This window comes from Calidris pugnax, unplaced genomic scaffold, assembly GCF_001431845.1.
Source record: "Calidris pugnax isolate Ruff unplaced genomic scaffold, ASM143184v1 scaffold44, whole genome shotgun sequence".
Taxonomy (NCBI): domain Eukaryota; kingdom Metazoa; phylum Chordata; class Aves; order Charadriiformes; family Scolopacidae; genus Calidris; species Calidris pugnax.
The window spans coordinates 18330359-18342323 of record NW_015094506.1 but is presented as its reverse complement, the minus strand read 5'-3'; the positions used below and the strand labels follow the sequence as shown (position 1 = coordinate 18342323).

The 11965-nt window shown below is 43.6% G+C and overlaps 1 long non-coding RNA gene across 1 annotated transcript; it reads left to right on the top strand.

Moving 5' to 3' along the window:
• Positions 1–3774: 3774 nt before the first annotated feature.
• On the top strand, positions 3775–7327 carry LOC106901188. Its single transcript, XR_001414271.1, has 3 exons — positions 3775–3904; positions 6295–6388; positions 7192–7327. It is a non-coding gene; the product is annotated as an uncharacterized LOC106901188 (long non-coding RNA).
• The last annotated feature ends 4638 nt before the right edge of the window (positions 7328–11965 follow it).

The window sequence follows — 11965 nt, the reverse complement described above, 5'->3', positions numbered from 1 at the left end:
CTTGTACTGCTGTATAAAAACCCTTTTTTTCTTTATATTCTAGCAGAGGGGATGCGGTGCATTCTAAGCAAAAAAACAAAACAAAAAACCGGAAGAGACACCTTTCCCAATGACTTTTACAGTTCTCGGGAGACCTTTGGCTGCTGGTACCCCCCCCCCCCCCCCCCCCCCCCCCCACCTCTTCCCCCCCCCCCGCGCGCCCCGCGTCTCCTGGCAACGCGCGCGCGCGCACCGCCCGCCCCGCCTCGGGCGCGCGGCGGCCCGTTGGCCCAGGCGGTGGGGCCCTGCCCGGGCGCCCTTTACCCGCTGGGCCGGTGCCGCCTCACCGCGCCGGGACGGGACGGGACGGGAAGGGAAAGGAAGGCCCGGTTGCGTCCGTCCCCCGGGACGTGCGTCCTCTCACGTAGCTGTGGCCGATTGCTCGTCCTCGCCGAGGGGAAAGGCGCGCCGGTGCCCCGCGCCTGGGTGGCGGCCTGACCGCCGGCCTGACCGCAAAGCCACCGGGCCTGGCGAGAACCGTGCCACATCCCCCAGGGTGTTCCCCCCGCGCCGTGGGCCGCACCATGGCGCAGAAAAGCGCCTCCTGCCCGGCGGGAGGGTGGCGAGGGCGGACCTGCTGGGGAGTCGGGGGGTAGTGCTACCCTGACCACTCTAGTGCCACTTTTAACCTGAGCTGGGGCGGCTTCGGAAGGCACCAGAGAGAAAATAGCAGCAGTCTCTTCAGATAGGTACAGACTTACGCAAACTCTGTTCACAAAGGCTACAGGTACCATAAAACCACAGTCGGCACCACCTCACCTGAAAAGTCCTGGCTGAAAACCATGGTGGTTCAAACACTGTTTCATCAGAGTTTCGATTGTACCTGCCTTGGCCAGGGTGGACAGCCAGAGGCAGCAACAGCTTCAGCCCTCCCATTTTAACTTGCCGTACCTGCCTGCCTGAGACCTAAGCAGCCTGGTTTCCTACAAACATCTCTTGTGCCTGACTGCAAGCTCCGAGTGAAACCTTTCATACAGCTCATTCCTTCCTAGGGTTTCTCTCCCATGCACTCGGTCTTGAGTAATCGCGTGGAGCACACTTGAGAAGACATCTGTGATCTACACTAGACTTACAGAACTGTAAATGTCTTTTGGACTTTTAGCTCCCCTTGGCTGGAATGAGCCCATGATTTCAAACATTATTGGAGGCAGGTGGGATGGACAAGACACACCGTATGATGGCTTAAGAGCTGTTTACGGAGGTTACTTAGCAGATATTTAATGTGTATTCTCTACATTTCACTAAATTCTTGCATCTACTTGTCTAAAGCAATCTGCAGTCTAAATATAGCTATTTAAATAATAGAAATGACAGCAGAAAACAAAAGAAGATGAAAAAGTGTTGGATCTGCCTAGTACCTGCAAGGCAATCTATGTTAAGAACAAGCAGAGGATAAAGGGTCCTGTACTTCACTGTACAATGCCACACCAGTTTTGTTCCAGTGTATGCCAGTAAAATCTCAGCCCTCAAAAGCTTTGTGGTAGAGAAATCCCATCTGCAAGACAGAGGTTTATGCAGGGAACTTAAGGATGCCCTGTTCCCCAGCACACTGCATTGTGGGAGGTGGGCTTTTTTTTTATAATGTACAATTTAAAATAGCTGGAAATAGTGAAAGTGTAAGGAGGCAAAAAAGGGATCCAGGCAAAGGTTGCACAGTGTAGTCCGAGGGATAAGAATTAGGGAGAAACAAACAGGGATGGAGATGTTATGCGATTCTAAAATGAAAGTGCCTGTAGCCCCCTTGTAGCCCTCAGCTTTTAAAATTGTACTAGTTGCTAATTTTTTGGTTTGTCTGATTTGTCCAGTGCTTGGGAGTATGAAAAGAGCAGAGGTATACAGAAAGCATTTGATAAAAATGAGCGATCGATTGTTTTTTATTGCAATACCAATTGTCTGCTATTGCAGGCGTTCCCTTTATGCAATCAGCTAAAGTGGCAGTCATCTGTAAACAAGGGATTCACGAGGCGGCGGCGAGCCCTGCCTGTCCTTCCGCAGCTGCCACCTCACCTCCTGACATGCTGAACCCTAAGGCGAGACCCAGTGACCCCTAGAGAGGAGTGATGTATGGAAGAAGGGAGATGTGGTGCAGAAGCCGGCAGTGTTGAGCGGAGAGCAAACTAGTCAACAGCAGGGGCCAAAGAGTGGGGACAGGTCTAAGCTGGAAACTTTAACTTCTAGATTGAAGCCTTTTAATCCAAAATTCGCAGATGTCTTCTAGGGGTTTTGTATTAGTCGAGTAAGTGAACACCTTCTCATGAGACAAAATAAAACCCAAGCCCTTACACTAGCGCTCTTTACCAGCTTTTGAAGGACAACGGAAACATTTTTCAATAAATAAAACTTATTTTCAATAAGAAGCAGTTTCTGTGAACAACTAAGTAGAAGAAGACAAGGGGGAGGACACAGGGACACCAGTCCTGCTTCCATGTGGCACCACATGGCAAGCCTGTTTCTTACAATACCCGAATGCTATACACATGCAAGCTTTTTAGTTCGGGTTATTTTGCTGTCAAAACGTTTCAACATATCCCGGCATCTGTGCAGTCCTGACAATAAGAAACTTTAAAGTTAGACTTGAGTTGGAATTAAGCCTGTATTTGAGCTTTAATGACCTGTTTATTTTTCTTTGCTTTGAATTTTCATCCTCCTGCGTGTTTCCCGTGCTTTAAAGCATCCTCTGCAACTTCTAGTTTCAATCTGGCTGCATAGTTGGAGTACTGCCTGGGTATTCACAGGAAGTCAAACTAACACCATTTTTTGAATAATGGGAATCAATCACCTGAGAATGCATTAGACACTGGCACAGGTATATTTTCCTCATAAAGTTGTGTTATTTTTCACAATATAACATCTTGAAGCTTTTTTAAAAGCCTTAAAACATGTGTGTAAGAAATGTGCAGATGTGGTCACTGAACGTGCAGAGAGACACAGTGTTTTCTCCAAGCTGGAAGAGCTTTGCTGAGAAACACTAGGAGAACTGCCCTATGGCACAGAAGCTAGGGCAAGTCTCCTGGGGACGGTCAAATCACTGCTCCAAATCAGAGGAAGAAGAGTTGGAACTGGGTCACTCACATGCTAGTTTAGTGTCTGACTCGTGGAGCTGTTAAATATCAGGGAATCTGACCTCTCCCTTGAGTGCAGAGGTCTTATCAGCTATCACTTCTGAGTCCCTCTCCCCGCAGCTTGCATCACTGACGTGCACGTTGGCTGTGGAGGGAGGCTCAGGCAGGGGCTGTCTCCAGGCAGAAGCCACGGGCTGGAGCACAGGCCTAGGTTTGTACTTGGAGGGGGCTGAGGAAGGTCAGGCGCTGAAGCTGTTGCAGAAAGCTAAGCCAGTATTCCTGGAACAGCCTGTTGCAACAAATGGGTTCAGCACTCACATGTGGGCTCCATCTTCCTGAGCACAGCGTGCAGTCTGCATGCTGGAGCTGCGTTCAAGCTACAGCTAATCTAAAGCGACAGTGCTTTAGCTTAGCAAAATGTGTAGGTCATGGAGCTTGGCATGCTTACTTTGGATCATGAACTCCTCTGTGACAGGCAATTCATTGAACGTTTAAGCTGCTTTCAGTCCCTTTTGTACTAAAAATGCAAAAAGGTCCTTAGTATGGGCCTGGATCTGCTTACAGGAACACCTAGACACCCCTTCAGAGTACCAGGCATGCTTGGCACCTACCAAGTGCTCAGTTTTACGGGACTCAGCATTGCAAACCTGTGATGTATGAAAAGCAATGACCACACGTTCTCTTCTGTCCATAGCTGATTGCAGGTCAGCTCACCCCTGACTGTTTTCCGAAGCACTGATTGCCCAAGGTTACCCTCTCCTGAAGTCTGTTGGCAGCGCTCCTCCTGTGAGCACTGAGTTACGGTGAGGAATGATATGAGTGCTCCTTGTCTGCTTCTGTCTGTGGTAGCTGGCTGAATTACAGTCACTATGGAAGTTATCATCAGTCACTGAAAATGAGAACGCCCTCACTGAACTGTTTACAGAGTAAAAAGCCCAAGTTCCCTGAGTGCCACAAAGAGATGCCTTTTCCTCAGTACAGGTTCAAACCGTGGTGAAATCCTGTGTGGAAGTACTGGGTTACCAGTACATAATGAAAACAGTGAATCCAGAGTATGCCTTTTAAAAGACTGAATTGCTTTCTTGTGGCAAATAGCAATTCTTTCAACTCGTACTGAGTGATTATTCCAAATTACGTGGCTAGCCAATGAATGATACAGTGCAGAGCTGTTGTTAGTTCTTCCACGTATTGTTTACTTTTCGAGGAACTACTTGTTTTCTAAAGGAAAGTACAACATCCCAGAAAGCAAGTTGTAGTTTATAAACAGTGCCACGGACAGCATAGAAAGTTCTGCTGAACTATCACGTGGAAAATCATGTAAATTCCTGAGTAGAGCTGAATGGACACCTCTCACAGATTCTGTTTTGCATTCGCTTCTGCTTTTGTGAAATGAGAGCAAATTTTCCTTCAGGGAACACATTTGCAGACAGGGGTGCCAGCAAACTCAAGCAATACAGTATGTGTAATCTTTGACACCCTGCAATCAAAGGGGTACCAGCAAACTAAAGAAATACAATATGTGGAATCTTTGACATACTGTAATCAAAGACAAAGAAAAATGACATGGTTTGGAAAAAGTGAAATGCTGAAATGTGATTACATACTTTTTCACATAATAAACCTTCAACATCTTTCATTTCTCAATTTTTTTAACTCTTCAGGGGCTAAATCATGACCCTTGTCTTACATTATAGAGATTCCTCATAGATACAGAAGGTATAAACCAAAAATAACAGGGAAAAAAAAACACAAACCCAAACCAAACACACAAAAAAACCAACCTAGGGGAGAGATGAAGAAATTAGGAATGCACTGGGGAGTCATAAACTGGGTGAAAAAGTAAATGATACAGGTGTATTGAAACGGATGAAGAAATTGATGTACAAGTGCTTTAGAGGTAGTACAGAAGTTAAAATCTCAAGTAGAGTGCACTTGGTGCTTTTTAGGGTCATTGCTGGAGGTTAGAACTCACTGCAGTTTTTGGATTTTTTTAATGTTTCTGTGAAATAATTGTATTGGAAAAAAACCAACTGTGCTAACTGAAATATCACTGTAGAATAGATTTTATAAAGAAGCTGTATGTGGAAACTGATAAATTACTAAATTACTATATTAGAACAAATCTTTTTATAATGCATATAAATCAGTTAAGTCATAAGAAAAAAAGACATTAAACAGAAAAAGCTATATCTCTTGTAGTGCCTGTGGGTGTCCCTAATGTATCTAACTCTATCATGACAGTAAAACTATATACAGAGGTGTCCTCGTTTCTAGTATTATTGGTCACTTCACATGATAAAATAAAATGCCATGGAACTTGGTAGTTACAGCCAAGGGTTTTGCTATAGTCTTATAAGGATGTAAATAATACATTGCCTAGAGGCTGCCCAGCTTTCTCATAGTTACTTTATACATGCAAGGAGGAAGCTCACACCCTGAAGCTACTGGAGGTCCTTTGACCTTCACAGATTTAATGGTTTGGAGTTTGGTTTGATTTGGTTGGTTTGTTTTTTTCACTGTAATAGGGTGTACTAGCCACTGCCAGAACTCCCTCCTACTGCTAAAAATGCCCACAGTAGCACCCCTGCCAGGGACAGGATATATATTCATCCCCAGGACTGGGCAGGAAACGGTTCTGAGCCATGTGAGAGCACAGCATCCCAAATAGGGAGGAAAAGACAATAACCCTTTCTCGTAGACTGTAATCCCTCCCTCCTCTTTTCCCCCAAAAAATCACAGATGGAGTAAATCCAAACATTCCATTTAGATCATCTGCAATTGTTTTGTTTTGACTTTCACCACTTCACTATGTCTTTACTAGCATTCATTCTAATTTTGTAATTTAAAATCATGATAAAGCTCAAATCATGCATTTTATTATTAAACCCTGGCAATTTTTGAACTTTTTGTCCCATGCACTTTTTTTGGGTTGAAACATTTGCTAAGACTAACTCTTTTGGATGAGCAATTTAATCTTCAGTGAATTGGCAATTATCAATTTAACCTCTGACCTTGCCCTTTAAAAAACGTTCTCAGCAGCTCTAGCCAGAGTGTGACCTGGTAGAGGAGAGCTAGTTCCTTCCTCCTTTGCAGCCTGATTTCTCCCACGATGGTGAACCTTCAATAAGCACAGACATGGATATAGACTACTTGCTCTTCTCAATACATTTTTCTAAATCTTTGTTTTCTCCAGCAACAGGGAGAACACTTTTGCCTGAAGGCAGGTACCTTGGCATCACATAGCAGTGCAGAATATGAGTGGGAAGAATTGCAGCTATCGACCTTGAGTAAGCAAAAAAATTTAAGGTTTTATATAACTTAGCGTTTCAAAATTATAGTTCGAAACACGGTATTTGAAGTGGCTGGCATTCAAAGACTAATCAGCTGCATCGCAAAAGCTGTCTAAAGAATGTCAAAATAGGGATATGAACAAGCTCTATTAAGTAAATTGATAAGAAAAGGTGTATATTTAAAACTTTTTTGTAATGATCATTTTCCCTCTTTACTCCTGTACTGTTTCCTCTGTGTCTTTGGCTTGGGGCTAGAGCTGAGAGGGGGAAAGGGGGAAGGGAAGGATATTATAGCTGAAGACCTTTGAGTTTTGGCCAACGGCTGCAGCATCTCACATTTTCTCTGCATGTTCCCAGATAGAGTTTCTCAGGACAGTCTGTCAGGGACTGATACCCCTTCCTTCCCTGAGGGCAACTGGAAGAGTTTGTACTGATGGGATTCTAAGATGCTAAAATCCTGTTTACTGCAATAACCAAAGCAAACTTTTGATCAAAAAGATCCTGCTGGATATTAATATTGCTGCAGTCCTTGGGCATGAAGGCCCCCATGTACCGACCTTGTTATGGTTTGAAGAAGCCACAACAATTTATTGTCATTTAGACAATTATTCTATCACCTGGTGTCCCCTCCCCACACAGGAAAGGGAAATGGGAAAAAAGCAAGGAAACCTGAGGGTTGAAATATAAACAGATTTAATAGAATAAGACAAAGTAATTAACATTATTAATACTAAAGAATCAGTATTGATCCTGATACCTATATAAAATATATGAGGTTTATACTCAGCCCATTCTATCAGCAGGAAGCTGTGCACTCCCAGCAGTGGACAGCAAATGTTGGACGCTGCAAGCGGGAGGAAGAGAAGGCCTCAGGGGTCCAGCACTGGGTCAAGAAGTTCTCAGCATCGCAGCTATCACAGGAGAGGAGAGGCTGCTCACATTGTCATTTAGACAATTATTCTATCACCTGGTGTCCCCTCCCCACACAGGAAAGGGAAATGGGAAAAAAGCAAGGAAACCTGAGGGTTGAAATATAAACAGATTTAATAGAATAAGACAAAGTAATTAACATTATTAATACTAAAGAATCAGTATTGATCCTGATACCTATATAAAATATATGAGGTTTATACTCAGCCCATTCTATCAGCAGGAAGCTGTGCACTCCCAGCAGTGGACAGCAAATGTTGGACGCTGCAAGCGGGAGGAAGAGAAGGCCTCAGGGGTCCAGCACTGGGTCAAGAAGTTCTCAGCATCGCAGCTATCACAGGAGAGGAGAGGCTGCTCACCAAAATTTCTAATTTATATTGAATGTGACATTCATGATGTGAAATAATTCCGTTGGCCAGCTCCTCGTCCCCACACCTGGCCAGGCCCGAAAACACCGAGACCTTGAAACCCACATCCCACAGCTGGCTATAAAGTAAACATTTCAAAAAGATCCTGCTGGATATTAATATTGCTGCAGTCCTTGGGCATGAAGGCCCCCATGTACCGACCTTGTTATGGTTTGAAGAAGCCACAACAATTTATTGTCATTTAGACAATTATTCTATCACCTGGTGTCCCCTCCCCACACAGGAAAGGGAAATGGGAAAAAAGCAAGGAAACCTGAGGGTTGAAATATAAACAGATTTAATAGAATAAGACAAAGTAATTAACATTATTAATACTAAAGAATCAGTATTGATCCTGATACCTATATAAAATATATGAGGTTTATACTCAGCCCATTCTATCAGCAGGAAGCTGTGCACTCCCAGCAGTGGACAGCAAATGTTGGACGCTGCAAGCGGGAGGAAGAGAAGGCCTCAGGGGTCCAGCACTGGGTCAAGAAGTTCTCAGCATCGCAGCTATCACAGGAGAGGAGAGGCTGCTCACCAAAATTTCTAATTTATATTGAATGTGACATTCACGATGTGAAATAATTCCGTTGGCCAGCTCCTCGTCCCCACACCTGGCCAGGCCCGAAAACACCGAGACCTTGAAACCCACATCCCACAGCTGGCTATAAAGTAAACATTTCCACAAATTCAGACACTGGAGTCTTCTAAAAATGCAGTTTTTCCCTGTTAATAGAAGAGGCCTTACTTTCACTATGTCTTTACTAGCATTCATTCTAATTTTGTAATTTAAAATCATGATAAAGCTCAAATCATGCATTTTATTATTAAACCCTGGCAATTTTTGAACTTTTTGTCCCATGCACTTTTTTTGGGTTGAAACATTTGCTAAGACTAACTCTTTTGGATGAGCAATTTAATCTTCAGTGAATTGGCAATTATCAATTTAACCTCTGACCTTGCCCTTTAAAAAACGTTCTCAGCAGCTCTAGCCAGAGTGTGACCTGGTAGAGGAGAGCTAGTTCCTTCCTCCTTTGCAGCCTGATTTCTCCCACGATGGTGAACCTTCAATAAGCACAGACATGGATATAGACTACTTGCTCTTCTCAATACATTTTTCTAAATCTTTGTTTTCTCCAGCAACAGGGAGAACACTTTTGCCTGAAGGCAGGTACCTTGGCATCACATAGCAGTGCAGAATATGAGTGGGAAGAATTGCAGCTATCGACCTTGAGTAAGCAAAAAAATTTAAGGTTTTATATAACTTAGCGTTTCAAAATTATAGTTCGAAACACGGTATTTGAAGTGGCTGGCATTCAAAGACTAATCAGCTGCATCGCAAAAGCTGTCTAAAGAATGTCAAAATAGGGATATGAACAAGCTCTATTAAGTAAATTGATAAGAAAAGGTGTATATTTAAAACTTTTTTGTAATGATCATTTTCCCTCTTTACTCCTGTACTGTTTCCTCTGTGTCTTTGGCTTGGGGCTAGAGCTGAGAGGGGGAAAGGGGGAAGGGAAGGATATTATAGCTGAAGACCTTTGAGTTTTGGCCAACGGCTGCAGCATCTCACATTTTCTCTGCATGTTCCCAGATAGAGTTTCTCAGGACAGTCTGTCAGGGACTGATACCCCTTCCTTCCCTGAGGGCAACTGGAAGAGTTTGTACTGATGGGATTCTAAGATGCTAAAATCCTGTTTACTGCAATAACCAAAGCAAACTTTTGATCAAAAAGATCCTGCTGGATATTAATATTGCTGCAGTCCTTGGGCATGAAGGCCCCCATGTACCGACCTTGTTATGGTTTGAAGAAGCCACAACAATTTATTGTCATTTAGACAATTATTCTATCACCTGGTGTCCCCTCCCCACACAGGAAAGGGAAATGGGAAAAAAGCAAGGAAACCTGAGGGTTGAAATATAAACAGATTTAATAGAATAAGACAAAGTAATTAACATTATTAATACTAAAGAATCAGTATTGATCCTGATACCTATATAAAATATATGAGGTTTATACTCAGCCCATTCTATCAGCAGGAAGCTGTGCACTCCCAGCAGTGGACAGCAAATGTTGGACGCTGCAAGCGGGAGGAAGAGAAGGCCTCAGGGGTCCAGCACTGGGTCAAGAAGTTCTCAGCATCGCAGCTATCACAGGAGAGGAGAGGCTGCTCACCAAAATTTCTAATTTATATTGAATGTGACATTCATGATGTGAAATAATTCCGTTGGCCAGCTCCTCGTCCCCACACCTGGCCAGGCCCGAAAACACCGAGACCTTGAAACCCACATCCCACAGCTGGCTATAAAGTAAACATTTCCACAAATTCAGACACTGGAGTCTTCTAAAAATGCAGTTTTTCCCTGTTAATAGAAGAGGCCTTACTAAAAAGTAAAATTACTGAAAGAGAAATTAATCCTGTCACTCAAACCAGGACAGACTGAACTGCTTTCTAAGGAGGTTTGCTGCTTGCTGGGGGCTCAGATCTGGGACACTGTGGAGAGACTGATGTGGCATGTCCAGCCTTGATGCTCTTCCAGGTGGACACCAGTGCTGCTACCAGGGGAGACTTGGAGTGTATTGAGCATGACTACATGACTCCAGGCACGGGCACAGGGGGCCAAATGGATCGGGTTGGTGAAGGGAAAAGTCTTCAAAAGGAGTGGATGGATCCTTTGAATCAAGATCTGATTGCACAGCTGATGTCAATGGCAGGGATTTGTTTTTTATGACCATGACCCTCTGTGAGGATCAAAGACTGTTGGGAAGAGACTCCATCCCGCCCGACTAAGCAGGGCAAAGAAGGCCAACGGGCTCCTGGGTTGCACCAGGTTGAGAGAGGAGTTCCTTTCCTTCTGCTCTGCCCTGGGGAGATGTATCTGGAGTGCTGGGTCCAATCCTGGGCTCCCCACTAACAGAGAGATATGGACATACCTATCAAGTCTGGAAAAGAGCCATGAAGGTGGTTAGGGACTGGCACATCTCTCATATGAGGAGAGGCTGAGAAAGCCAGGATTGTTTAGTCTCAAGAAGAGAAGGCTTGGAAGAATCTTATCAATGTTTATGAACATCTGCTGTGGGGTAGTAAAGATGACAGAGACAGACTCTTCCCAGTGGTGCCCAGCAAAAAAACAAGGGTCAATGGGCACAAATTGAAATATCAGAAATTCCATTTAAACATACAAAAAAAATTCTTCACACTAAGGTTGATGAAACACTGGCACAGGCTACCCAGAGGGATTGAGGAGTCTCCATCCTTGGAGATATTCAAACCTCAATTGGACATGGCACTCAGCAACCCGCCCTAGCTGCTCCTGCTCTGAGCAGGGTTTGGACTAGATGATCTCCAGAGGTCCCTTCCAGCCTCAACTATTATGTGATTTTGTGATATTTATGTAAAAGCCTTGCTGACATTTGATGTTTTGGGGATGTGAGATTGAAAAGCTGTGAAAAAAAATCTCAGTTAAATTTTTGATAATGAAAACTGCACTGTAATGCTATTAATTTAAAAGTACCGGAACAACAGCATAGCATGTCTAACATACACAGCACTCACATGGTCTGTCTGATTAATTCCAAAAGTTCATGTAGAAGGCAGATCAGAATTGTTCTCCATGATTTGCATGACAGATTTGGGTGGGGAAAGAAAGTCTTCATACTTGGGGAACTGAAAGTTGGCTATATTCTCTGCTGTTTATTAGGTCTTTTCCTATAAAGCCTTGCTGGGTCCTGGTTATAAATATAGCATTTTAATGTTCTGCAGAAGAGCAGACTGCTTCTGCATCATTTAGTCTTATAATCTCTATGCATTTTAAATCATATCTGTAGCCTAATTTAGGCAGTTTTCTTATGAAATATAACAGTATTTAAAAGCCGAGGGTACTGATGAAACCGCTTTGGAGTTTTTGCTTGTCATTTTGTTTTGTTGCTTTATTTTGATGCTTTTACTTTTCATCTTTCTGTGTCTTCCACTGCAATAAGCAAACTTGTCATTCTTAAGAACTCTGTGGTATTGCTACATTAGCTGAAAAAGGATGAAGGACAGAAACTAGGCAGAAAAATAAAGGGAAGTTGCAAAGGATGGGAGAAGAACAAAGGAGAGGAAGTTTGGTGAGAGCTGTGGGATTTGTTGCGTGAAGTAACCAAAGCCTTTAAAAATAAGGGGTGGAATTAATTCTACCTGGCTTCAGGTGTTCTCAGCTTCAGTATCTCAGCTTTCCTGGGTTGCCT